The 26,120-nt window shown below is 32.7% G+C and overlaps 1 protein-coding gene and 2 non-coding genes across 5 annotated transcripts in view; all 3 read right to left on the reverse strand.

Annotated features, from left to right (window-relative positions):
- sha (shavenoid) overlaps positions 1 to 18,684 on the reverse strand; it is a 49,913-nt gene extending 31,229 nt beyond the window's left edge. The window contains exons 1-2 of one of the 3 annotated variants that reach the window (XM_053758519.2): positions 18,440 to 18,684; positions 6,861 to 6,888 (exon numbers count right to left, since the gene is read on the reverse strand). The gene's annotated coding sequence lies outside the window, so the exon portion shown is untranslated. Of the gene's footprint in view, positions 1 to 6,856; positions 6,889 to 18,439 lie in introns of all 3 variants that reach the window. The other 2 variants (XM_053758520.2, XM_053758521.2) reach the window with 2 other exon arrangements.
- On the reverse strand, positions 6,680 to 6,753 carry TRNAI-AAU (transfer RNA isoleucine (anticodon AAU)). Its single transcript has one exon. It is a non-coding gene; the product is annotated as a tRNA-Ile (tRNA).
- A 2,497-nt stretch (positions 18,685 to 21,181) lies between the features above and the next one.
- Positions 21,182 to 21,263, reverse strand: TRNAL-AAG (transfer RNA leucine (anticodon AAG)). The gene has a single exon. It is a non-coding gene; the product is annotated as a tRNA-Leu (tRNA).
- Between the last annotated feature and the right edge of the window lie 4,857 nt (positions 21,264 to 26,120).

Genomic DNA, 26,120 nt, shown 5'->3' on the forward strand with positions numbered 1-26,120 from the left:
ATCGTGGATATTATCTATAGTACGGATTCTCAGTCATAATTTCATACTAGCTTAAATAATTACTTAGACACATATAAATAAAAAAAGGATTACTTTTGGACTGTCCATTTTAACATAGAAAAAATGGATATCATCGGCGATACCTGTCTTTTATTATCGACTATTAAAATTAAAAATTGTCAAGATGATGTAAGTAAGAATTTGTTTGCAACCATTAACACATACAAATTGGTGTTAGAAGAAAAATAGAATCCTGTATATTTCAGCAACTATGGGTATGCAAAAACGAGCACATCGTTTTAGCAACGTAACCCACTTTCTATTGTGCCTTGCTATAGTCAAAAATAAAGTCAAAGTTCTCTACAATGGTGTAATTCTTATTAAAAACTATTCCTTTTGTGATAAAATAACGATATATAATGAGCTTGTCGGATTTTGCGCTGTATCGCTTTCATCTTTACAGTTACAATAAATTAATATGAAGAAAAAATGCTTTTCAAATTCATTTGAAGGTGTCGATTTAATGAGCGAGGCTAAACAAAAAATCGAACTGTTACCGAATGTAATTGAGTTTTTTATGTGCCAAATATATGTGTGGTATTATGTAGTGGTATCCTTTTTCTATTATTCGTAGAGAAACCAGTTGTTCTCATGAGAATAAGAATGATAGCATTAAGCTAGATCTGTCAATCCAAATTAAAAGTTTACTCTGATTTTTTTTTGTTAACTCGTAATCTTTCTCTCGTAATTTGTCATCAAATTTAGTCATTTAACGACTGAAGATTACATTTCCTATAAACATTTCCTATATACATTTCCTATAAATGAATGGTCATAATATTTCAATTGTATTTTTTTTATTTTACCGATTCAAATTCAGAACTTTATTATATTGCGCTTACATGTAATTCTCGTAATAACTATGATATAATATAGTTTAGTAATAATAAAAAAATTAAGCACATTACAGTATTTTTTAAATTTTAAATATCCCTATTTTATCCCTCCCTTAGTAGGACGTAGAAACATTTTATTGGATTACCCATAGAAGACAAATAGCTTAAAGCAAATCGTTCTTCATTCCACAAAGCAAATTAGAGGTTTACTCGAAAAACCGTAGCAGTAGCTTGACTGGCATATGGCATGGCGGATTGCATCCACTGGCAATTTAAGGCAATTCCCCACTGTCACACGAGCGGCAATCACAGTGGACAGCTGGCCTAATCGCCATACGATCAAAATAATAATATAGAAAGCACAGAACATTTCTGAAAGAAAATATTGAAGAATTTGGCCAATTTTTAAACATTTTAATATATCTAGTAAGAATATAAGGCTGCTTTAATGTATCTTTTTTGTACTTATTAGAATCTATTAAGGTTTAATGTATCGCTTTATAATTTCAACGTTAGGGACATTTATTTTCGTTGACTGATTGATGTTATTAGTTCATTTAGATAAGTTTTAGTCCTTCCCGTGGAACCGAAACTAACCGAACTCTTTGTTTGGTCTCCGATCAACATCGAATAATACGAAATGACACTAGTTATTCTTCTGTTCGCACTATTATGTGATGCAATGCCAATCGGCGGGCAATTCTGCAAACGTGACGCGAGAAAGGTATTCGAATAAGATGGGGTAATATTGCACTAACGTTGCGTGGCATTCGAGACATTCAGCACGTTATAAAAAAACGCAATTATTTTTTTTTGCGAGAATCGAATCCTTTTACTTCGATGGTAGATTTGGAGGTCTTTACTCTTTAATTGTGAGTATTAGGGCCTGTTATTACTGTACATATACTGAGACTGAGGTTAGTAGGCATACTTGGACCTTTCAACTTATATTGAATATTTTTAACACCACGAGAAAATTTTCAAGTGAATGTATTTTCTGTAGATGTAGAAAAAATTAACTTTTATTTTAAAATATGTTCCTTGAAAAAAGTATTGAAATAACTAGTTTTTACTTGCCTAAAAATATGATAAGATAATGAACTAGTACTAACATTTCCAAAAAATCTAATAATTGTATCCTTTTCATGAGTATTGAACATGCCTTTATAGCAAAAATTGTTACTTGTAGTTCATCTATCTATAACTTAGCGAGGTTATAAAATAGTTATCTTCGCATACTGGCAAGAAAATGTCATTAATCAATAAACGCCACACGAGAATCCACTTCAATTATGAGTATCCGATTGAAAATCTAGCAAAAACACGTCTATATGTATTTATCTATGGGATGAAATTCACACTTGTCAACAACTGTCAACTCAAGTGGCAGGCGAGTAGCATTTTAGTCGTAACTTTCGTAAAAGTAACTTGATGGGAAATCTTTTGACTGTGTTATAGTTTGTGATTATATATTTATATTAGTGCAAGCGAATGTCATATAATTCCAAATTCGTTGGTACACGTGTGTACCAACGAATTTGGATACTTTTAGTATATCTTATCGTATCTTAAAATATATCAGTATACTTTTAGTATATCTTAAATGAGCTATAGTAAAATGTTTAATGTTCCAACAAAGGATTTTTTGATTATTCACAAAATATATTTTATGTCAATAAGTATCGATATTAATAAGTCATTATTTGAATCAATCAAATGTATGTAAAGATTTTGCAACAGATAATACGTACATAAGTAATTGATTTTTCATAAAAATTCGCCCTCCATTCGTCTACTCGCTCAATGTGAACTAAGCTTGTTAGATTTTTAATAACGCGCGTTCGATTTATCATTATTAATACACAATCAAAGATGCATTAATACATTTCGTTTGTATAAGTAAGTTTTTTAGCACTGTGCCTTATGACCATAATAGACAATTATTATACTGTATTGAATACAAATGTAAACCTAAAACCGTTGTTTCGGAGAAGTTTATGTGGGCTTTTTAAAGATCCCGTTTTATAATTAAGACAAAATATTCATAATTTATTCAGAAGTATCCGATTCCATTACATCTGCAACTTCTAAAACCACAAATCAAATATATTCACCTCCGTTCAATGGACACCGCGATATCCAAACGTGAGCTAACATTTACTTAGCACATGTAAACATTAGTTCAGTCACGGGAGACAATTTGGAGGCCTCATTTCCTACTGTTTAATCAGAAATATGATCTCTAACTTGCATATTGATTTCCGAAACCGATTGTGTCGTCGATAATCATGTTCGAATTATGTAATTATTAAAAAACAATTATGGACGACGTTTTGAGTTATTCTAAGAATTTCGCTTCTTCCATACTTTTCTACAGATATTTATGGAATCGCTTGCTTGAAAAATATTCAACAAAAAAACGGACACGGGTCATCATTATTATCATCGGCTGTCCTTTATATCCCACTGAAAGAATAAAATGATTTATTTGATATCACAAACTTTTCTGCACTGCTATTATATGGATCACAGAGTAGGTTAAATACTGGTCCCAAAGGATATACCAATTTCTAGGTAAAAGTTAGAAGTGTCTAACAACTATATAATTAGATGGCTGAACTACACAGTGCAAATAAGCATTTCTTACCGGACGCACCTAGCCCTAATAACAGCGTTGACAATAATCATTTCCAGGGCTGCCTCCCAGCCAATCACTGGCAATCTTTAGGGTGACTTGTGCCTCACTGCACGATTGTGGCTATTCTACAATCATGCAAAAAACCGCATACCACAGATTGCCTGCTTAGTTGCGTATGACAATGTTCGCGTGCCAAGCCTGATCTATAATAATAACACCTCCATTTGTGGTTGCGTTCACTTGGTAATGGAGTAAAGATGTGTCGATATAGGAATACTTTTACATTCCGATTAGATGGAAGTTTTAAATTGTTCCTATATAGTTTCAATTTTTTAAGAAAAATGTTGGATCGAACGTTAGCTATATAGTGGTTTTGGTTATGGTACACAAGTAGCCAGTTAGGCGACTAAAGTCTAAAAAGAAATATGACGAAGTGTAACGTCCTCTAGTATAAACATCGAGATATAAAAATGCCAACAATAAAGTTTGTCAATAATTTAGACGTTAATAAGTGATGTATAATAATATCATCCTAAGCAGAATAAAGAATTTGAATTAAAAAAAAAATTGATAATATAAAACCATCTCAAAATTTTCTGTATAGTCATGTAGATAAACGATTGACGAATTAAAATGTGTTTCTTTGAATTATTTTATCAGTTATCCTTTGTATTAATGTAAATGCTAATATTTAATGGTTTAGATCAACATATGTTATTAAGTTATACCCATGGTACCTTTATGTACTAACCATGTAATTAATCATAGTTACCAAGACGTAAAGCTGTAACACTTTAGGCTTTAGTACTTTGATGGACTTAAGTCTAAGGTTTACGACAATCATTAAGACGTTTTATATTCTTTAGGTCTTATGGCCGTGAAAATACTTCCTCAATGTCCACTTTACATTGTTGGAGCCACCCAGATTGAATAAGAAGCTACTACCAATCGTACTATTGCTACGAGAGGTGTATGACTTGAGTTACGACGTTACCTTTATGAATCAATGAGTGGAATTCTGTAAGTTGAATTACAACAAGATCTTGGACTCGAGAATACCTCCAGCAACTAATAATAGGTTTGGCGCACTAGAACTCTCTCTCATCTTTGCGTGTCCGGTTTCAGACAGTTCAGAAGTCCGGAATCCGCGTACAAAATAAAAAATATATTCTGAAGATTTAGCTTTGATTTTATGATGGGCGCTTGACCGACACAACTTTGTTACTCTAACTAGAAACGCGGTTGTTTCCTATTGCGCACTAAAACACTAGTGTGGAACTCCCAGAGCTGTATAGTACCTACCTATAATTCACATTCACAAAAATACGTAGCTGTTCCTGCAGCGATAGGAGAGTTTGTTCCGGATATCTTGAAAAGGAGTACAGAATTGTTTCTAGTGAGAGTACCTAACGCAATGTGAATCGGCATCACCTCGTAAAAAAGACATGACCTCATCAATATTAGTCTCCTAGTCCTCTCCTCAGGTTAACAAGTGATACAGAAAATTTTCACGTGTTCTTCAATGATAATACAATCTCTTGTTTGATTTGGAAAAATTGTAAAGATAGACTACAAAAGGCCATAAATAAAAACATGAGGCAACAGATTTCCAAAAATTATGTTCATAGATTAATACTACATTTGACTATCAATAACTGTATGATAATAATTTATTTATTAACTGCGATGTGAACATGTGAACTTGATGATGACAAAATAACATCCTATTAATATTCCGATTCAAAATATTACGAGAACAAATTACTCTTATACTACTGTACTATAAAGTCCACCGTTAATGTTCATTATATGTGTTGATATAAAATTAATAGACTTATGAAGAAAACATAGTTTATAGCTTCGCCGTTAACGCCCCTGTAGTTGTTTCCTGACCCGAGCATATATTTTTGATATAATATGATGACTTTGTAAGTGTAGGAAAATTTGAAAATGATATGGCAGGTAAAATTGATGATTGTGTCTATGCTTTGTGATCCGGGGTGGTCATGGATTATAATTACATATCAAATGTTTTTAGATAGTAATAAGTAATAATAAATCTATATTTACTAAAGTAATTTGCAGAGGTGCACCTCGTGTCCTAAGTAATGAAATAAAATTAAGAGTACCTGTTAAGGTGTTAACCTGCGACTTCCACACTAGGCTGAGCCTGTCTCGTGGGAGTCAATAGTGGAATTATAGCAAGCTTTAAAAGTTGAACTAGAATGAATCTTATTTAAGTTTTGTATATTGTTTAAGTACTTCATTTTTACTATCAAGCAGCAGCTGCGACGCCAGGGGTGTCTGTTGCCTACTTTGTGATCTAGGATTTTTTGCCACAGTACCCTATAATTTACACTGCTGTAATTACACTAAATGTACGATATTTGTAGTTTTGCCGCAAAATATTTATTTTGATGAGCAATGAAAGGACTAGGTACGCCCATCTGGAGAGCACTGCTCATGCCAATTTCAATAATTTATTCCATCAGTACTAAAATTGTACTACTTAGTCACTTTCGTTCAATCTCTAATCTAAGCGTGGATACGTCATGTAAGTGCATTCTTGTCAATATGCACGCATGCACGCGTCGCAATCAATCACCATGCTGGGTGCATTGTGGTGCATAATATTGCATCTCATAATGGCATTAGTAACAGTAACTAGATGACATTTCAACATTATAGCCTACTCAGGCTGATATGAGAGTAGCTGAGACTATCTTCGGTCGTAGTTCAGATATTTTCTCTTTTTAAATGGATGAGTCAGCTTTAAATTTGGTTTACCTGGATGTAACACGGTTGTTGTTTATTGCTGAAGCCTAGGTCAAGGCGGTCCACCACGAAGCTTTTAACCCACCTCGACTAGCGTAAGGTTTTAAATAATGAATTGCGTAGATACACGAGTGTAGTGTATTCATCACAACTCCATAAAAAAGCACACATATAAGTACGTGGACGCAATTTAATGTTCACTAGCCTTGAAGGACTGAAAACAGAAAATGGAGTATTTACTAATTTAAGATTAATATTCAGTCAGTATTCGCGGGTATCAAAATGATTATGGAAAATTTTTCGTAACATCGACAAGCATTTCTGCAATAACATTGTTATTGAATGGAGAAAAGGAAGAAAAAATAAGTAATGGCCCATGAGGGGATCGAACCCGCGACCTTCGCGTTATTAGCACGACGCTCTAACCAACTGAGCTAATGGGCCAGTATTATCCCGATCACAAACTTGAATCGCTATCTTCATACACGTCAATTTTTATCGTATTTATAACACTTTAGGAGCAATAAAATGATAAACAAAGACTTACCCACCTTATTTCATCGCTGCATTGATTGTGACCTAGAAATAGATAAACAAATTTTATTATGATTATAATTATACTTAATAATTGTTTGATTATGCAAATGTTATTCAAGTCCTAAATTATTGTGTATGTTATTGCTAACACTTGTGCCTTAATAAATTCGTTATTCAAGTCGCATAAAGTACTGGAAGTATTAGATATATAATTTGTGCCTAAATGCATCATGCACGCACGCACAAGCTTTTACGACTACCAAACTACCACTAGTGAAAAATACCTCGCATACACATTAGGTGAACTTAAACAGTTAACCTGTATGCAGGTTTCCCCACGATATTTTCCTTCACCGGAAGCAAGTGATGGTCTATGAAAACTACTGTACAGGAGTCAGATTATACAAACTCATGTGGCACGAAATGAATTCGAACCTGGGTCCTTTAGATCACAGGCGGTTCTTAACCACAGGGCCGCCAATCATTGGTAACTAATATACCAAAATTTAAAATTAATTAAACATCAATTTAATATAATTATAATAATCCTAATCCTTTATATATATAAAACAGACCGTAGTTTGTATCACGGTAAAAATAAAATCAATTAATCAAGTGATAGGCGTGTGGATCCGCCCACTTCAATACTGTTACACTGTCTGTGAATGACGGTACATTGTAAAGAATGACTTTATTTAAATTAACGCTACCTAGCTCATTAGATGCTCCGGTAGGCAGAAAACAACTACATTTTAAAGTACAGAAGATAAGTCTGTTTGTGGTTTAAAAGTTGCCGCGTTAAAATTTACTTTTCATTAATTATTTTTTAAGATTTGGCGAAAAAACTGGCGTTTGCATTTTTATCAAAATAATTATTAGAAACCACCAATTTCGAAGGTTTATCTCAAGTTTATCTTGTTTTCAAAAATGTGGAAACCGTGTTTTTGGTTTAGTAGTTCTACGATATTTATATGGTTCAAAAAGATGCATTTTTTTTAAGAATATACATAAGTATTAACTAGTAATCTTTACATCTTATAAAACCAAGTCCTCTGCCGCATCTGTCTCTCTATTGCTAGCGATAATCTCAAAAAATACAGCACGGATTTCATGCAGGTTTCACTAACAGATAGTGTAGGTAGTATCAGAGGAAGGTTTCTGGCTGCCAGTGTAAAAATAAAATAAATCCAAAGCCTACCATAAATAGAAAGAAGTGAACCGAAGAGGGTGAAGTTTACGTTAGAATCTGAAGAAAACATTTTTACGTACATATACGCCATATTTTCACATGGCGAAATGAAGCTTGATTTGTAACATGTATTGATGTAAATATGGTACGTGTCCTATAAATAAATGCACATAGATCACTGTATATCTTCACCATCACTATTTTACAGCATAGCGGTCGCCGATTTACTGCATCGATATGATTATGGTCAGTAATCATAAGAAATAAAATCCAAGGGTCATATATAGGGGAGAACAGTGTTTTATTATTTTAAAGATAGTGATTAAATTGTAATCGCTACCTTCCTTTATATTTTACAAGGATTATTTTATTTGCAATGAATGTCACTATGTTTGTTTCGTAAATTTTCAAGCACAAATATTCAACCAATTGAGTTAAAATTTTGTTACTTATCTATGACATAATTATGTGTTTTATACTTCTAATTGAAATTGGACATAATAATAATTGGGATAAAAAATTGGATAGATTGTTTTTTATAAATATATATCTATAAAAACAACCAAATTATATTTCAATCAATCAATTTACAATAATATTTATATTTTTTAAATTTCTGTACCTTATCGGGTTAGATTTGTATTGAAAAGATTTTTGACATGAAATGTATCTATCAGACTTAGTATGAAAAGCTCGTAGAAATATAGAGGTGAATGACATGTTTTCTTCCCTTATTACTTATCCACTCATTACGTAAACTAGGTACCTACATGTACGATTAACCACATTATTAGTATTATTACCCTTCCGACGAGGGTCAACTGCGGTTTTTGAAATTTGCTTAACCATGGGAAGACTTTCAATTAGCATTTACGAGTTTACGTACAAGAATTGGTTAACAAATTATTCAAAAGTATCTGCGTAAATGAAATGTCAGCCGTTAAGTTACTGCAAATTTATACATCTATCTATGTTTGTACGTAGAAGATACTAAAGAAAAATATTTATGAGGGCTTAAAATCTGGTAAGTATATATTTCATCGCGATACGTTGCTTATATAGAACCTGAGATGTTGACAATAATGAAATATAGAGTGAATGCAAGAAATAAAGGCGGGGAAGCCGCGGGAAAATGCTACTATTTTATGAGTAAGTATTTAACAAACTATTGGAGCTTGTGGTTGCGCAAATAGTTTATTACAGTACAATGACCAATAGCTGTAGCGTTTTCCCTACAACACAAAAATGACAAATCAAAAATAAAATTGCTAAAATCTATGTTAAAATTATTACCATAACTTGTTAGAGCGATTATTTTTTAATTTATAGGGTTAAAATATTTATGAATTCTTTCGTTTCCGGTAACAACCAGGAAGAAAGTTTATAAGCCACGTGAACTAGCTGTGGGCAGTTATATCTTACGCTCCAGTGCCGCCCATCCTACCATAGCGCACAATATTACCAGAACTAATAACAAAACTAACCTTTATGTCCATGTTCATAAAGAAGTGAAAAAAATTAAATCAAGCCACTCATTTATCTTAACAATAATTGCTCTTTAAGTGAATGAACTGTGCACAGCGCATACATTATTTGTGTAGTAACCTCAAGACAGCACACGATAAAACTAATCTCTGTATCGGTAATGTTTTATACTAAAAATGTGCAAATTTAAGTTGACATTTTAATTAAATATTAGGCTTTATGTCCGAGGTATTTAGTCCTAAGACTGTTTTTATTGATTTTATTTCTCTTGAATCACTCTATCTATTAATAAAACCCCAATGAAAATACGTTGCGTAGTTATAAAGATCTATGCACGCATAGGGACAGACACATGGAAACGATTTTATTTTACATACACAGTATTATACTATAATACAGAAAGACTTTTCAAACACCAGCGAAATTTTCGCATTAAGTTCATTACACGAAATAAAAAGACAAGAGAATAGACGAAATATAAATTTCTGCTCAATTCAATCAATTCAATTTCGCCATCCAAACCTTCCGTGAAATTTAGGTTTACATAGCCTACCTTTTATTTATTTGATAGCATTACTATAAAGCCGACAAGCCAAACAGTTCGGACCACCGGGAAACCTAATTTCGGATTGAAGTAAATATTCAAAAGCGGTATTTTTAATAACTCGAAATGAGCAGTTCAGAGGCTATTTAGTTCAACATGAAAGCGCAATTATCGTGGTTTACAATGTTTGATTAGGAGAACTTTAACATGGCATGCTCATTGTGAGTCAATAAACAAGACGTAGTCCCATAACAACCGTGTTATGGGACTACGTCTTGTGATCTTCCCACATTCTTTTGTTCTAGCGACACCACTTTTTTGTTAAAACTATTTTAATTGGATACACTTAATACGTGGGGTGAAAAACGCCACCAATATTATCGATTATAGTTTTTTTTCCTATTTCGTTTGAAAACAAGGGAACAATAAATGTTTCTTGCACCAAGTTAATACGCAATTTTAAGTCTGTCTAGGATGATATAAATAAATAAATAATAAATATATTAGGACAAATCACACAGATTGAGCTAGCCTCAAAGTAAGTTCGAGACTTGTGTTATGGGATACTAACTCAACGATACTATATTTTATAACAAATACATATATAGATAAACATCCAAGACTCGGGCCAGAAAAAGATCATTTTCCATCATAACCCGACCGGGCTTCGAAACCGGGACCTCTCGGTTAAGTAGCAAGAACTTTACCACTGCGCCACCGAGGTGGAGGATTAAAAAATTGGTGGTGGTTGATGGTTGTGGTTGATTTTTCGCCAAAAGTGTATATGTCATTATCAAAACATATTTGTCGTATGGAAAAGAAGTGTTAGTATACAGTAACTGTGACTAAAAGTTATGTAATTTTAAACTTACGTTTCTAAATAACATTGTAAAGTTATTGAAACGCTTTTGCTGAAATACGGCACAGAGAACGTCAAATTTCATTAAAATCGGTCCAATATCTTCAATGAGTAACTTTGGCTGTCTTTTATTTAATGTAGTTGCGGGTTTAACAATAAATTTAACTGCATTTATCCAATAAACAACTCTCGTCAGCTACCGCGGTATCTCATTAAACTACATATTTTCGCCAGTTACGACACTAATGGTCTACATTCGGCAGCATGTAAAATGTATGAATCGGTATTTAATTAATTATACTTGCAAAGATTACGTGTCAACCTACTTAGATATTATGGCAGCGGTTCATATTATATATCATTTTTTCGTCTATTTATATATTGTCGGTTTATTCGTGCTCAATATTAATTATCTGAAGAACCTTATTTGTTTTATGATAAATGTGTCAAATGTATATGCAGCTTTGATTTGGATTGATGACATAGGAGCATACGTTATGTACAGGGTGTATGGCTATGTGTATGTATACCTACGATTCAAACTCGAGAACCCTTATTTTACAGCTCGAAGAACATTTCCATTTCGATTTTGTTAAAATTATCGGTTAAATGTTTGTTTCCCTCCATTCATCACACCAAACGACCCTACATAAAAGAATAAGAGAGAAAACATAGCACGTTGGAATCAACCAGGTTACTCTCGCAGAAGTGTTCCGCTCAGAGCGAATTTTATATATTTTTTTTCTGAAAAATTACGAATATCTATTTTAAACCAGATTAAAAATACCGGTTTCGAACCATGCGTGTGCTGGCGACTTAAGGACAGTAAAATCATGACTGCAGTCGTCGAAGGGCAACGTATCGTGGCTAATATTATGTAATAAGGTGTTCAGGGCCCTTGTGCACCCGGGCGTGCGCGCATCGGTCAGATGCCGTGTTACAGTCACGCTACGGCTGTAATTGAAAGTATGCTGTTTGCTTATGGATTAATTTTGTAATTTAAGCAAATAGAGAAACAGATATATTTTTGTCTGGATACACGTTGTGATTTGCTCTATCAATGCTCTAATGCGTTTCTTTTTATGCTTTTTATGATTTTGATGTTGTGCTATCAATACCCCATGGCTTAAACGGCCACGTAGGTATAAAAGAGTAATGAGGAATATTATCAGTTGCCATGATGCACAACTCAGTTTAAATTGTGATGCTTGTGATTTTATCTTAAAACTTTATATCAGTGCCGGTCACTGGTGTATTCTATATTGTTACAATTCTAAAGACTTCTAAACTGCATCTGTGAGGATCTATGGTCATATTTATAACGTAAAAATGTCGTGTTCTATATTGTCTATTGTGAAGATACATTATCTATCTAAATATAAATCTTCGGTAAACCTTATTTTTTCTATCTTCCCCGACTTTCTCTTTCAGACTTCCATCTCTTTTCATCACTTCCACAGATTGAAGGAAAGCGAGAGGAAACATGGGAGGCAATACAATAAACAGGATAATATAAAATGGAATGTCATGATTAATTCATTACTCTATCCACGCGCGAGCCTACATTTATAGTCTACATCGTGTTTAGAAATGCACACTGATTTTCTAAATAACGTTGGATACTCGCACGATTTTGTTCGAAATCTAAGTATTACGTGTAATTTAAAAGCGATTACATGAACAGGTCTCAATAGATGCGAATTGATATGTATGTCGTGAAGATCCTAAATTTCCCTTTTTGCATTATGAAACACTTGTACCGTGCAAGTGTTGAACATCTAGCTCATAGTTTATTACTATTCCTTACTTTTTATTTATTACATTATGAATTCTAATAATATAAATGCGAAAGTAAATTTGTTTGTTACTTCTTCACGTTCTATATACTCACTCAACCAATCTTATTGAAATTTTGCATAGGTACATATAGTTAAAGTATGGAGAAGGACACAGCACCTTTCGTCTCGGAAAAATAACTGTTCCCTGTCTGGGAAATTAACGTGGACGGTTTACTGGCCAACATATAATGAATCAATATTTCTTCCACAGTTTCAGAGTTATCCTTTCAAAAAAAATGTGGCCTTTGAACTTTGCGACAATTTGGCTCTATGTTATTCTACCATGTAAATATTAGTTATAAATAAACTAAAAAAAAAAAAAACAAAAAAATTAAATGGGCTGTCTATAACAGCCTAATTATCGTGAAATGAATACGCATTTTAAATATTTAACTGCTATTAATGGCATTTTAGCACATTATACCTCATTATGCCTTGTGTTCGTAACATGACCAACAGTCCAATAAAACAATATGTGGCAGCGTAATATTATAAACGGCGTATGTAATAATATATATATTCACGCTACAATTTGAAAACATTATAATAATTTTAAATATTAAATATTTATGAGAAAAAAGTGTTATTTAGATAATATTTCAATTTGTCGATGACTCGGACATAGACAATAAATTGAGGTCATTGTCCGTATTGACAATTTTAATAATGTAATGTTTTTTTTATTATAATTTTATTTCAATAAGCGATTCGGACACCGTCTCACCACCAACCAACCATCATGTCGTATTCAACATGTTGATGGTAAATAATTAATACTAATGCCAATGACCCAGCCCAGCATAAAACAGATTTAGGTACAGCAAGTATATTTTCTATTAAATAAATTACCAATAACAAAATTATTAAGTTCAATAAAATAATTGATTACCTACCATATTGTCTAGTTACCTACCTACCAGGATTTTTACAGGTTTTTCTAGACGAACGCATTATGTAGATTTGTTTGACCGATCATTAAGTTAGAATTTCGATTTTCTGGGAATAGCAATCGATAGATAAAATAGTCAAAAATTAAGCAGTTAAATGTGAGGTCACTGTGGTTCTCATCAATTAATTTCCCATTTGTATTCCGGCAGACACAGTCGTGATGTCAGCACACTCCACGAATACCATTTTTACAAAATAACATTCTCTTGCAGTTAAAGGTGGCGCTAGTTGCCATACAGATTGTCAGCTGATTACGATGACTAAAGTTTTTTTTGTGTTGTTTTAATTTTTGCCACCTGCTTGAATAACATTGTCGACCGGTATTACTTACAACTAGAGCGTGTTTCACAGGCCATTGAAATATTCACGTGCTTACTTGAATATTAAATTTTGTTTTTTCACAATAACCTTTTGATCATTTCGCTACAGTCCATTAATTTTGTGTTTGCAACTACAATAGAATTTATTATTTTTTAATAAACGCTCATTATAATTTGCACGGACGATAAAGAGTGGCGATTTTGAACTAAAAAGAAAATTGAAAGTCACAAAATTGACAAAATTCGGGAAGTGTACGTGAGTCAGCATCATTTATTTCGGTAACAACGATTTCTATATATGTATATACAAATCTATTTAAATGTCGTGCTTACATAAATTATGAAATTTTGGCTAAAAATCTGCACATAAAACGTAAATAATAGAAAAAATGTATTCAATAATTAATTATCATATTTCGAAAGCCTGCATTGTTGCGATCCTAGATTTTTAAATAGTTTTCAATTCTACTAGTCCTCATTCAAGACGCCTGAATTTAGTTATGTGTTTCATTATATTTTAGCTTATACTTATGATGTGATGAGACATTGACATTATCTAATACAGAACCAATTATCGAATGTGTTTAAAAGATATTGATATTTTGTAGAGCATCTTAAAGGCATTTTGCATTTAGAGTGACATGATTGCCTTGGCCGAGTGACAGAAAAATATTAAAATTCAGAGACAACACAAAGCTAGGACACTTGTGCTTTCTTAAAATACCTAATTATTTACTATATAATATTATATACCACAAAAGAAACTGGTAAAATGTAGAATTACGTTGTGCTTTTATGTGTTTTACGTTGTTGATAATTGAAATACTAACTTCATTGCTGATTTATTACAGGAAAATAGTATGTAATGGATACTAATCAAATAAATTATCACAAATTTAATATACAAAAGTTCTTGTTTGATTTGTAAACATATAACTCTGGCAGTTAAATGTTTACAAATTAGTTCTAAGTGATGCGAATATTTTAATTGTCGTTTTAGAAGTTAACACCGTCGACTTAAAGGCAAAAACCAATTTTCATTACGAGACAAATATGTCTGTACGACGGAAACGAGCGTGCATGAGTTAGAATGGTGATTAAAATTCTTGCTTCATGGATGACTGAGAAATGATCCGTTACAGCAACACTGCCAGTTCATAGTTTTTGTTTTAAATTAAGAGAAAACTCAACAAGACGCAGAGAATTTTTATTATGCACCAAGTTAAAAAAATATGCAAATTATTCATCAACACCTGATTGGAGCTGGTTTTGAAGTCACACTGTTTTATTACACTAACTATAGCAGTGTCTACTCTGCTATATGCTCAATATTACTACTAGTACTCACAGGACTGCTAATAATACAAAAAAGTGAAGTGAAGTCCATATTTGATTATAAAAAACATTGATGATACAGATTAACAGAAAAGAGAATTTCGTTTTAATAGTAAATGTTCATTTAAATGATCGAATTTGTGAAAAAAAAAATATAAATTACAAAAATATATTTAGTATTCAGTAGTCGCTTTGACTACAAGCAGCGTTGTCTCTCCGAGTGACAATCAAAGGTGATCTCATTGGCTGATAAAAAGCAGGAACTGTCGCTTACCCGTTCACAAGTAGAAATCTGTTTTTTAAACGGATTACCGTATAAAACTGCTTGAACAGTAAAGTTTATAGCTCTCAATTGGTTAGTGCCATTAGGAAAATCGCGTGTAGAAGTAAAATGGACGGTACAATTTGTTGCGCTCTGCCGTTACCGAATCGACCATAATCGACACTTCAGCATTGTACAACTAGACAATCATTAATAGTAACGGCGCGTGCGCAGTTTAAGTGTGTGGTCAATTAATGGGAGTCGCTCTATATTCTAGGCGACTATCCTATAAACTAATATAAATTTTTATTGTTTGTAATAATTGCACATACTTACAGTATTAGAGCCGCTTTGTACCAAGGTACATAAGTGATTTAAGTTTTGTTGCTGCAATCATGAATCAACGCAAAAATGAAGCTGATTTAATGGCTCCAAAAGCGTACTATTGGAGTTGCTATCGAAATCACGGAAAATGGACGCCTACCATTTTTGATTTGGATTATGGATTCCAATGAAATAAATATTTTGACTTACTTCATTATATAGCAGCAAATCGGGTCGATTGACTTGATCCTCATTAGGAAGACAAAATCTCATCGATCACAAAGCAAACACTGCCGAAAACTTGGATTTTCCAGGTCAATTGTGCGTCATAGGTGGAACAGAAGCTGGGTGGGGATCGCAACACCTGCTGCCCCGTTAGCTGGCCACACTGGCCAATGGCCACCACATCTTCGTTACCGCCTCTGTACATTGAGGCGTCACCGCAAACTTTACTCAAGTACCAATTTAGTCATCTATTCGATCTACGTCATTATGCCGGCGACACACTATAGCCGAATACATACAAATGCCGACGCGAATGCATGAACATTGAGTAATTTGTAGGAGAGCTCTTATTTACCGCAAAGAAAATCCGGCAATGTATACCGAATTCACCAAAAATCGGCGAACTGTCTTGCGATAACGTGCACCAGGTGTTAGAATAGATAGAGTGGACTCTATCTTTTGATGAAAATTAAATTTTACATTTTCTACCTACAATCACACACTCACTATACTACTTATAAATTATCATTTACCTTTTGCCCACGTGTATTTCTCTGCAAAAGCAACAGTGAACCTTAGATTAATAAAAAGAATTAGTGAACAGACACGATTTTCATACAAATTTTTATCCCCCATTGTATTAATTTCGGATTGATTTAAAAAAAGTAACTAGCCTATGTATGAACTGCGCGCGGTCTACATGCATACCAAATTTCATTAAAAACGGTTCAACGGTTTAGACCTTGAAAGCGATCAGACAGACCGACTTTCGCATTTATAATATTAGTATGGAAGTATGGATTATATTCAGGTACATCAAATCATTCGGGCGGCTTAAGTTACGGGCAAATTACTGCATAAATAGTAAAATTTACCAATTATTTGCTTTACTATTTTATTTACAATCTATACCTATTAAAAGACAAGAAAACTAGATTTTCTATAATTTTTATTAATTGCGTACATGTTTAGTTTTTTTTCAAACAAACTTTAAAAAAATCGATTGTACCTAAGTATAAGTCTGGATGTTGTTGTATTAGAAAGTAATAAAAAAATTGTAAAAATACAATTTTAGTACCATTTACGTGAGTCAACAATAATTTACCTAAAAAAAATTAATAACAGACGGTTAATATGCAAAATGAAGACGTCGATATTAAAATTTATTGCGTTACAAATCTGCATAATTTATGCAATGATAACCATGTTTCACTCAAAATTCAAAAGAGATACATAGCAATCAATCTAGCATGAGCTAGATACTATTCAGAAGTATATTTTGTATTTAGATTTTTATTTTATATTAATGTGTAATTATAAATAATAGAGAAAATTATTATTTAACATTAGGAACTTTTAACTCCGTTTGGAATTTACATAATAACTTCTAATCCTACTACTTAATATTATAAATGCGAAAGTTTGTGAGGATGTATGTATGTGTCTGCACCGATTGTTATGAAATGTACCCGTGTACCAAACACGGGTAGAATATAACTTGGAAAAATATATAGGGTACTTTTTATAATTAAATTCCCACGGAGGCAAACCCCCAGGGCTCAGCTAGTGTTTTATAAGACATTAAAAAAATAGTGTTAATATTTTGCATACATCACGAGAAAGTATTGTTAAAAGTAAAGAATTTATAATGAAAGAAGGAATGTAAACAAAATGTTAATAGCAAACAGAACATCAATTTATTAATTGACATAATTACAAGAAGAGTCTATTGCTACAACAATGAGAATGACGTACAGACATCGTTCTCAGCTCTATTTGAAAATAGAAAATAATTTCTCTATGGCTAGAGAATCGTGGTGCGGCGTGATTGGCTAATTATATTCTTTCTTTCACGAGATGCAGTCAACTGCACCATGCTGTATACAGAGATATGTATTTTCGACAACAACGTGATATATAGCACTTTCGCAAGTGCTATATATCACGTCACGATCACTTTCCTTTAAATTACATACCTGTCGAATTCGTTACGTAAATAAATTAATAGACGAGCACTGTCCTGCATGTTACCTTAATTAACGATAAATCATTTAGACAGACGGACTTCTAAATACGTTGCTAGTAATTAGTCAATTTTATTAGCGTGAAATTGACGTTCATTAATCATCATTATAATTATTTATTAACCTATCTCATATATTTTACTTATATGTTAGTTATAAGCAAGTTATTTTAGGAGACTTTCTTACTTCAAAGCTACATACAACAAATAAAAGCTTTAAATTAATTATTTATAATCTTACCTAATAAAATTGGTGTGCTGTCGTGCGAATTTCTTAAGAGCGATGCATATCGGATGTGAAAACACAAAAGTCACTTTATCAAATACTGGCCATAAATCCACTAAATAAATATAGAAAAAAAAACTAATTCGTTATGGCTGTCAAAATTGGAGTGCGGAGCGTTTTGAGTTTCAAATGTTTCGCAAACACGTGAGCGACGCGAGTAGACCCGCCCGTGCCGCGTTTGACGGATAAATGGCGAGAGAGCACCTGTGCGGCTCATCCGTCCACACGAATGCGTGTAAACTTCCTGTTACATTTCCACTGCGGAATTAAATGAAATAAGTACGTCTATAAAATTGATTTTATTAGCTCGCCTGTCGCAGCAATTGAAGTAAATCTGAAGTACAAACAATTTGGTTTAGGTACTTATTTAAATTTAATTATATGATTTTATAAGTAGTTTAGCTTTGCTTTTGTGGTCTGAGATGCCATCAAATCAAAATCAATCTGACTAATGTTTTATAAATAGTAAATCTTTCCTACCTTACCTAGGTATATTACAGCTTTATGAAATTATTAAGTTTTTAAATAGAAATCAATTGCGAATATACGAAAGCGTTATTAAGATAATCTAATGGAAAGCGTGCCCCTAAAACTTGGGTTGCTATGGTCCGCAAACTAAGATGCTGATACCATAGATGCAATATGTTTTATAAATCTTAACATTTTCATTAAAGAAGTAAATCAATAGTAATATTTTCTTGTTAAAATCCTAGATTTCCACTGCTAGAAAGTATACTTTCCACATCATTTATTTTACTACCTACTTAGTGCCATTTTAGTTGTTGAATTGTTTTTATTAATAATACGACTTTTAGAGCAGAACCTCGTCATCGTAATTCTTATAATTCTCAATAGTCCTATAGGTAAGAGCTCAATCTCTGATGGATTTAAAAATGATCATATATTTTCATTTTCCAAATTATCACAGAAGTCCATCAGAGATAGAGCAGGACTATTGGCATGTTACAAAATGAACGAATAAAAAAAAAGGATTGTTAGTTATGTATTGACGACCACAGAACCGAGAGGTCCCGGGTTCGATCCCCGGTCGGGTCATGATGGAAAATTATCTTTTTCTGATAGGCCCGGGTCTTGGATGTTTATCTATAGTAAGAAAACATATGCATATGCATACAACACAAGTATAGAACTTACTCTAGGGCTAGCTCAATCTGTGTGATTCGTCTTAAGATTTTTATTTATTTATTATTTATTTATGTAAGTTTAAACATAGAACACAATAATTCTATTGTGTTCTATCTTTAACTTAAACGACGACAAGTATTTTAATCGGCCCTTTTGAAATAAAAATAATTACAACGTAACACACACTTCAATATGCTGTTTATTTGGGATTCATTAGCATTCAGATTTCACCAGTATTAAAAACAGACATCATTGTACCATTTGTAACCATAGAAAAATTGACACGCATATGTATGTCAGCATCATAATAAGCGATTCAATTGAGGCATAGCATGCGGCAAATTAAAAAGTCTACGATTTGAGTGAGATTGATGACACTCTGAAGCGAGGTATCCATAGGGTTGCCATAAGTCCCGAAAACACGGGACTGTTATCGTTTTTGACGATATCGTCCTTGCGTATTCGCAAAAAATACCGAATCGTTACGGATTTGTGGTCAATGTGTGTTAAGGATGGTCATTCTTAACAAACCCCAGGTAATTTTACTCAAATGTCCCGTATTGGTTACAATTAATTGTGGCAACCCTACGTATCGATAGACATATACTGTTAATTGTTTGATTCAATGGGATTTCTTAAAGTTTATTTGTATAGCTACCGTCTCTTGCTGTGATTTAGGGATATGCCTGATAAATGTCTTAATGATACTGTCAAGATTTGATATCTTGTTCAATAGAAGCAATTTGTACGAACGTAATCCATCAAACGTTGATTCGCGGAGAATTGTAATTTAATAATATAATAGTCGGTAATACCATAAATTACATGTTTTTTTTTTTATAAAGAACATACTGGCCACTGCTGGCTAACTCTGATAAGCTCTAATAAATTTTAATTTTTATGAGTTGCTGCCGAGTTGTTATTATGCCCACTAGGTTTTTTTTTATTTATAACCGGGTGGTCTTAATAAACTGGATGTATATGAAATTAACTGTCGCGATTATTAACATTTATTATAAACAATATTGCAACTAGAATTAAGGTTTAAAGTTCACTGAAGAGCCAAAAAAAGATAAATATGTTTTATCTTTGTCAAGTCGCGATAACCCATTTATATAATTTATGAAAGAGAATACTAAAAGTGAACTAAAACGCTATCGGATTTTTTTATTTGGCATAAACACAACATTGTTATCGAAATTTTGTAATCAATAATTTAAATAGTTGGCTCTACAATATAATTTTAGTTTTTCTTAGTGTTAAGTAAATACTATCGACATAACAAAAATTACACTCAGACTGTGCAATTTTATGAAGATACGTTAAGTATTGGAGTTTCAAAGGGAAACTATACTACTCGAGACTGTTTAACTGAAACTATTATGTTTTATTGTGAAATCTATCCTACTAAGTATTAGATAAAAAACTTAGAATTACATAATAAAAACATTACTACAATAAAATATAGAAACACACACACAATAGAAACTACTACAATAAAAAAAAAAAAATATAGAGAACGTAGTAAAAAAAGTCTGGTAAAAAAACACTTGGCAGCGGTGGGATTCGAACCCACGCCTCCGAAGAGACTGGTGCCTTAAACCAGCGCCTTAGACCGCTCGGCCACGCTACCGTACGATCCAATGACGAAATTACCCAACGTTTTCCCTAGGGCTTTCTTATCTATTTTAAACGTGATTTATCTGAAAATAGCTGCATTAGTATATTGAATTACATAATTGTTATGTCTTACGATATAAATAAATTATTTGTTATTTTTACATTTTATTTGTTTCAAAAATGTCGCTCAATTTAAGTATGTTATTCGACGTAGGTAGGTACCCTCAAAACACGTTGATTGAGTGTATGGTTAAATTTTATTTACATTGTTTTACTCATCAAATTTATAGCAAAGTATATAAGAAATAGACTAACATATATTTTTCCTATAACAACGCAACACAGCAGGATTATATACGTTAGTATGTAATCTTGTCCTTTTTTATTAAACATTCTTTTGTTGTGTTAAAAAACAAATAAGTAAATTTAATATACATGTCATAAATATAAAATTATTATTATTTATACTAGGATTTGGCTGTTTGGTGGTACCACTAGGTACTCTATCTGTTAATCTAAGGCGTGGATGATAAAGATATTTACAATTAATTTCGGTCAAATAAGAATTATTAAAAATAGAATAAGCATCTAGAATTACTCATATTATATTTTGTGTTTTTTTACCAAAAAGTCGCGAGATCAAGTTTGCGGCGGACACGCTGCAAACCACTACATATTTGTGTTAAAAATAATTATATTTAAGTACATAAAAAATAGTTAACAGATATTAACAAAGGTTAGGGTTATTCTATCGACTAACGATAGAAATGTATATCAATGGATGACTACAACAACAATATCAATGAATATTACAACGATAGAAATGTGTTACATGTACGTAAGTTTTGACATGGACGTAACGCACGCCGCGTTGTCCGTCGCCGGACGTCAAAATAACGGATCGCGACTGAGCACTGGGGGCACGCTAGCCGATAGTCCCATTCCCTAGTTAAGTAACAACAGCTTGGAAGCGAGCGCACATCGATTTTCATATATTCATTTGTCCATATTTTTTTTTTTTGCACACAGCCACAAAATCAAGAGTTCAAAGCGTACCTACTTATATTATTTCTACCGTACAATATACATATCATTATGAAGCGAAATATGAGCGGTATTTGATTATTTCTTTCCTTTTCCGGATATGTGTTAGTGTCGGCTTTATAGTTTGATCTAGACTGTGACGATCTTTTTTTGGTCTTCAATCATTTCGTCTTAATACGGATACATTGTATAAGTATGCTAATTGGTATCATTAATTGAGAGACTTATTTGTGCATGTTTTGTCCAATTTGTCTACTTGACTAGTAAGTACCTACCCTGTAATATTTGAAATCACATGGAAAATTTTGCTGAATTTTTGATATAGTTTGTCCTTTTAATTGAAGCACCAGCTTAAGCACAATCGCGTTGGTATAGCGATACAAGACCTATCTACCTAGCAAAAAAAATCGGACAAGTCAATGAACGACCTACTGTGTGCTTTACTGCTGCTTATATTTAATTCAAATCAATTTTCGTCGCAAATAACATTTCTTAGCTCGTCTACAAAAATTTGGTTATATTTCACTATTTAATATAATAATAATTTTTTGAAATAATTTTATTGTGAAATTATTTCTTTTTTTCATAAAACCCAAAAGATGCGCGCACTCCAAAAATGTTATATCTAGGCATATTCTGTATCACCTTTTGGTTGACTGGAAGATAAAGCTCCTTACATGTTTTTTTTTTATAAAAAAAAAATGGAGCCATAATATTATATACATATACCATACTATGAATATATTATACACATATACTATGAATATATAAAATTTGATACATCTATGACTATGAACTAAACAAATTGCATAAGCTTCTTCTTCATAGTCATATTCCTCATTGCATACAACCTCGTGGTACGTGATCGTCACGTGGAATGAAACACACACAACGACTTTCTTGGCACTATTTCTATCACTTATTCAGGCCAACTGTTGAGCATTGCTATGATTCTGGTATATAGTAGTGCTGTAAAGATCGCGTCTGATTTGCTATCATCAGTCCGTGGAGGGTATAATCACTACAGTCATCAGACTACCGGAAATTGTACTGGTACATTGTTGCCTCAATACAAGAGCACTAAAAGACGCGAGTACTGTCTGGGCCGATTAACTTGACCTCTGGCTCAAAAAGTGCTTGCTGATGTTGTCCGGAACAATTTTATGCGTGCCAGTGATATGATATTTGATTTTGCCGAAAACAGTCATACACAGACAGTGCGATGTGGAGAAGAAAAACTATGAGATAAAACCAAACTATACTATCCATGCTATCGACTGTATTTTATAATTATTTATGGTACCTATATGTGACCAACCAATTTTAGTAATGTAGTTTCCTCACGTAGTACTCATAAGTTAACTAAATACTTGTATTTACCTATTTAGCCTGTTTGTTACCTTTATTCGAATACATTTCAGGGAATAATTGCAAGTCAAACAATATTTACATGACAAATAGGTATATTGTGTTGGGGTATGCTCGTGCGACTGTTTGTCCAGTCTGTTCTGTCAGGTGGTCTGCGGGCATTGCCAAGGATGCATTTGTTTGTTTTGTAGTAATTTTATTCGATCGTGGAATGGAAATTGTGAATGCGACAATTGACGAAGCCTAGGCGCTGAATGGCATCATCAGCATTCCGAAAATGGGTTGACGTTAGGCGGTTGGTTTTTAAATCATAATCGAATATACAAGATTTTAAGGTTATTATTTAAGCTGACGTCAAAGTCAGCCCCGAACTTAACCGAGAACAAGCAAAGATGACGGTGCAGTAACCGAAATGACGCTGAAAAACGTTTTGTTATAGTCATAAAGTCTGAAGAATGATCCAATAAATCAAAACAAACATGGCCCAAGTCTATTATCGAACTTAATATTGTTGAAGATCCAGCCCTGGCATTTACACTATTTCGCGAAATTCATCATTTACACCAAACTAAATAGAGCTCATAGCGCGCAGGCGCACGGTCACGTACATTACTCTCGTAAAACAAATGCTTTACGGCTTTCTTTGGAAAACGACTACAAACTACTTACAAGGTAAAATTACGTCACTTCGACGAAATTGTGTGTATCTGAGAGAATAGTTCTTTTGAATAGGTTCTTTGATTAATCTTTTGTAACATACCCATATTTATTTTTCAAATTTTATAATCAGTTTTGTTCGTAAAAGCCACGTATGACGCGGGGAGTCCATGTGTAATGCCTAACTAATTACTATATAGGTATAAGTGATTGCATGTATTTTTATGCACGCATATGACGTTGGGGTTTTAAGGTTTCAGAGCTGTACTCTGCAATGCATCTGACACTAAGCCCAATATATTATACTATTAAAAATAATAATACAACTACTTTCTAGGGCTTTACAGCAGAAGGATGTTTCAGGATAAAATACTTACCATACATCTTTTCATATTAATTCAGTTGTTAGAGCGATTGTACACAATTGCTTACTCAAACTTTTACCTTATTAGGAGTATCACCTGTTTCAAAGGGTATAATTATGTCGGATTGCTAGAGGCAATTTGCCACATATTTACAAAAGTGAATTTTCCACATCACTACATTTCGCCTGTAGCAAATCGACTATAACCCTTTCTCAACACATACTCCAATTTGGAAGTACCACACAGAGGTAACACAATTAATACATCAACAAGCACGATACACGGTAACCCTATAATCTCTAATACCGCACGGTAGGCTCAACGCCTACATCGATGTGATCATACTTTGAACCGTTGTTAACAACAGCTGCTCTCATGCCCAACAATTTAAAAGTAAGTACAATATTTTTCAGGTTAAGCACCTATTGAAAATTGATCAGTGGCTGCCTAGTAATTATTATAACATTACTGAGTTTGGTTGTCTTTGGCATCATTTATACCGTTGAGATTTATCTATAAATTAGTCATATTACTTACTATATTTTTTAAACTTGTAATTTACCTATGTCTCAATTGTCTATTCGGGTGGAATCTTGCATGCAACTAAAGTTTGTAGCAAATGTCTTCGACCAATGAGCTGAATTTTTTTACGTTTAGTTTGGATGACAATGAATTATTATGATAAACATGATGATGGTGATGATTGTTTTGAATTGAATGCAATAAGTAAATTAAAAAAAACTCTGAAAACTATAAAAGCTTGTGTCAAAAATTATATTTTTGTAAAAAACTTGTTAACTTTCATTTTTTAGGATGTCTTATGATGAACTAAACTTGAAAATAAATTAATGCACATAGAGAAGAAAATATTATTATCACACTTACTATTGGTGTAATAGATGACCGAGAGATTTTACTCTTTCCCACACTTATAATGCCACGAAAGGCGTTATACTTTTAATGTGTGGCTTCTAGAGCATCGAAATTATAATATAATCAGTAGGTTGCTAATATATACAGGCTGATGTATATATATTTATAACCTTCTACTAAAAAGAGGACGCCATAGGTTCGGTTATAATTACTAGCGTAATCTTGTCTATTTTGCAATGTCTATAATTTTTCATTTTCTATATGTTAATTAATTTCTCAATAAAGATAATGACCTTCTGTGACAGAGTATTTGATAATTATTTCAATTACACGTTGAGCTTAAATTTAACTATCTATAACTATATTTAATTTAATAAAGTAAACAGATTATATAATATAATTCTGTAAAATATGTACTTTGTGATTTGTACTCTATATACTAATTATTTATTTATAACAAAAAAAATTGAAACGAATTTCTATATTCTATTGTATTTTGGCCAGAAAAATAATTTTAGTCATACAATAAGATATTTATTTCGATTACTTCTAAACTGCGATTT

This window comes from Plodia interpunctella, chromosome 18, assembly GCF_027563975.2.
Source record: "Plodia interpunctella isolate USDA-ARS_2022_Savannah chromosome 18, ilPloInte3.2, whole genome shotgun sequence".
Classification (NCBI taxonomy): Eukaryota; Metazoa; Arthropoda; class Insecta; order Lepidoptera; family Pyralidae; genus Plodia; species Plodia interpunctella.